At 40.3% G+C, this 3,691-nt stretch overlaps 1 long non-coding RNA gene across 1 annotated transcript; it reads left to right on the top strand.

Annotated features, from left to right (window-relative positions):
- Positions 1-2,549: 2,549 nt before the first annotated feature.
- On the top strand, positions 2,550-3,420 carry LOC139197235 (uncharacterized). The gene is made up of 2 exons (XR_011582445.1): positions 2,550-2,682; positions 2,919-3,420. It is a non-coding gene; the product is annotated as an uncharacterized lncRNA (long non-coding RNA).
- The last annotated feature ends 271 nt before the right edge of the window (positions 3,421-3,691 follow it).

Raw genomic sequence — 3,691 nt, 5'->3', positions numbered from 1 at the left:
TGCAATGTATAAAGTGTAAAATATTGTACTAATTTATTATATATAAATGATTATGGTGTGTTTAAACTTCTTTCATTAATTATTACATATTTTCTACACTCACTATGTTTGCCAGCTCGCTATATAATCAACTTAAATCAGTTAAATCCATCATGCAATGCATTTCCTTTCAATTTTTTGTGATAAACTAATAGATAATTAACTAAATAAATATCCTACAAAGTTTTAATAAAAATTTCTAAGTTTTTCTTACAATTTCCTTGGTTTTTATTCAATTTTTATCGATATCGATAATATTTCGATATTTCCATCGAAATTTCCATGTTTTTAAACTACTGATATTTCTGATATCATCGATATTTTAGACTCTGACCTATAAATTGTGATGCGCGCGTAGGAAGATGCGGTCGTTATGGCAAACCAATTGGGCGTCGGCAGCATGACGAAATGGAATGACATCACGGGCCTAGGCTAATCCAACGGCTGAAAATGCTCAAAGTCCAATAATATAACATGAGATTACACCGAAAATCACGATCATGACACCACCCCAAGGTCCACAACCGCAACCACCAAAGAGAGAATATTGAGAGAACTGCTGCCTCGGTAGTCCTATTAAATTGCTCCAACGAAAGCTACATTAAACTCGCAAATCGAAAAGAAAAATGGTTTAAGGAGTTCATAGATTGGGATTAGTGGGTAAATTGTATACAGTGGGGTTGAGTGAAAAAATGGAGAGAAGAAAAAGGGTAGAGAAAGATGATGAAATTGATAAGTGTCATGGGAGGAGAGCGAAGAAGGTGCATCAGAAGCAGCAGCAGCAGCGGGAGGAGGAGAAGGGGGTTGTCGGTGACGTGGCGGCGGAGGACAAGGAGGTGGAGGAGTTTTTTGCAATAGTGAGGAGGATGCAGACGGCGATCAAGTACTTTGAGAAAGCTGGCGGGGTTAGTGTCAAGGGACATAATGGTAATTACAGAGCTGCGTTGGAGGCGACGGAGCAGGTAGTTGTGGAAGCGTCGGCGGCGGATCATGTCCTGGTGGTGGAAGATAATGAAGTGATTAATATTAATGAAGCTGATGAGGAGGAGACTAATGGGGTTCTAGACTTGAACGAGGCACCTAATTAATTGCTAATTAATTGAGTATGTGCTGTACGACGTCGTATCTGGTTTTTTCCTGCAGGTGGGTTCTTCTTCTGACTGTTGTCAGTTCATGCATGCACGTGCCGGACATGGAACTCCGGCCGGCTTTTTACCCAAAACCTCCGTCCCCAGGTTTTTTTTTTTTTGTTGTTGTTGTTGTTTTTTTTTTAATTTGCTTTTAATTTTTAAATGAATATGTTGTTGCTAATAGTAAATGCCGATGATTAAAAGCAAAGGTTGTCTTTGTTTGTCAGCTGGCTTTAATTATTTGTGATCTCCTTTTTATTTTATTTCTAATTTCTAATTTCGACTTTCTCTTCCACGACGCTAGTTTTTTTGTTTGCTGGCACATTTGGATTTGATTAATTAATTAATCTATTTTAGTGTTGTAATTAAAGGTGATTTGTTTCTGTTAATTTGTCTTGTGTGTTGATTTTATTTTAGTAGATGATAATATATGAGCATGCAATCGTTCGAAGTTCAGATAGGTGGCAGTCTTCATATTTGTTGAACGTTGAAGCGCCACTGTTTCTACATTTCTATTTTTCCAGGTTGAATAGGGCACCCATTTATAAAGGGTGTGCTATTCACACATTTCTTTACTTTCCACACACCTCTTGTTAATTTATGTTCGTTGATATTCTTCAATTCATCCGATCCAACAACTAGAAACCAAAAAAGTGTGAGAGAAGTAAAAAGAAGTATATAAATATCACATCCCTTTATAAAATAGCAAGTGTTTGTCTCGTTTTTCGTTATATATGTATGGCAAAATGACTTTGAAAACGCCAAAGAGGCGTTGTAATTTGTATTTAAACTAAGGGTGAGCAAACTGGCCCTGGACCCGCAAGTAGGGGCGAGTATTGGCGGTTCAGGGCGGGTTCGAGGCGGGTCCTAATTTTAAAAAAGAGAAACGGAGCGAGGCGGGGTGGGCCTTTGAAATTTTAGGTTCAAGCCGATTCCAAAAGTATAGAAAAACGGGTACCCGGACCGGCTCATTTGCAAGAATACCCCCGTGTTGGCTACTGTCTCCCAGGCCCACTTCCTATTGTTCCTCCACGCGACAGTTCTCACTTTCGAGAACTCTCCACACACACACCCCACTTCCCCGTGTTTCCCCCTCATCCAATCTCTTGAACCTTCTCCCCCCATCTCTGTAACTCTCATCTCTGAGCACAGACACACCGAGAAATGATATGCTGGTGCCGCCATCCTCCCCCACCAACTCTTCCATCTCCTCCCCTGATCTCGATACCGAGGTAACTCATTTCCCTTATTTCTTCCAATTTCGTCAATTTCTTAATTTTGATTTACAAAATTTGTGAAATTTTACATCGCAGCTTTGGCTTCTGGCACTCCTTGTCTGGGATGAAGATGGTCTTGGTTGGCGAGTACAGGTGCTCGAAGGACAGGTTGGGATCTCCGCGTTTGGGTCGTCTAGTTGCAGGATCTCCACTCGGTTTGGGTACTGCTCGAGGACGCTCCAGTTCATGGCGTAGATGTGCCCTGCCAGCCCCGCCACCACGTTGCCGAAGCCCTTGTACTTCGTCCACTCTCATATTTGTTTCTGGGTTTTGCGTTTTGAGTTGAATCTAGCTCCGTTTGATCTTTAATTACAATCACATTTATACATATATAGATATTAGATATATAGATATTAGATATATAGATATAGATAATGTAATTTTTTGTTGAATTGGTGTTATGAGTGATTGATTTGAAGAAAAAAAAAAGATGGAAATTGAAAGTTCACCCTACTTCTGTCGAACTTGGTAGTTGATGGACTCGTCGAGCTCGTCTTTTTGCTCTTCCTTCGCAGCAGCAGCCATTGGAAGAGAACTCCGAGGAGTAGGACCCCCGCGCCATCCCAACGAGCTCGTCAGGAGAGCTAAAGAAGAAGAGAACAAAACCGATAAGGGTCTTGATGTTGGAGAAGATCTGGAGGATGAGCGGAGGCGATCAATACCGAGGAAAAAAAAAGTAAGAGGACTCAGTGGACCCGTCCCGAACTGGCCCGTTTGAAACGGGCATGTTTAAGTCAAGTTCCAGTGATCAGATTTGCAATACCCGGCCCGACCCGTCTCGTTTCCTTTTTAAGCAAGTCCGGTCCGGTCCCTCCAAATTTGGGCCCAGCCCGGCCCGTGCCCACCTCTAATTTAAACCACCTTAGAGAGATTAAATTTATAGATAAAATTTGTAAAATAAGTGATGTGTCACCAATTGGAATGAGCACGTTTATAACGTTCAAGTAATAATCCAATCACCAACTTTCATATCATTTAGTTTTCAAAATTTTATTCACAAGTTTAATCTTTTTAACATTATCTTAAACGAAATTAACCCCATTTGCTTTTCAAATCTTGCAAAGATATTTTTGCATTGAGGATGACTAACTCGTTTTGTATTGAGGACTCACATCAAACTAAATTACTTATCTTGCAGTACGTGTTTTCCTAGTTAGAATGGACTTAAGAATTGAAAAATCTTCATGCATATTCCATTTTGAGTGTATTTTTGTTCATTGCCCATAAGCGGTGGGTGGTGATGTT

This window comes from Malus domestica, chromosome 06 (assembly GCF_042453785.1).
Source record: "Malus domestica chromosome 06, GDT2T_hap1".
Lineage (NCBI taxonomy): Eukaryota > Viridiplantae > Streptophyta > Magnoliopsida > Rosales > Rosaceae > Malus > Malus domestica.
The sequence above is the reverse complement of the archived record's forward strand: the minus strand, read 5'-3'. Positions and strand labels throughout refer to the sequence as shown.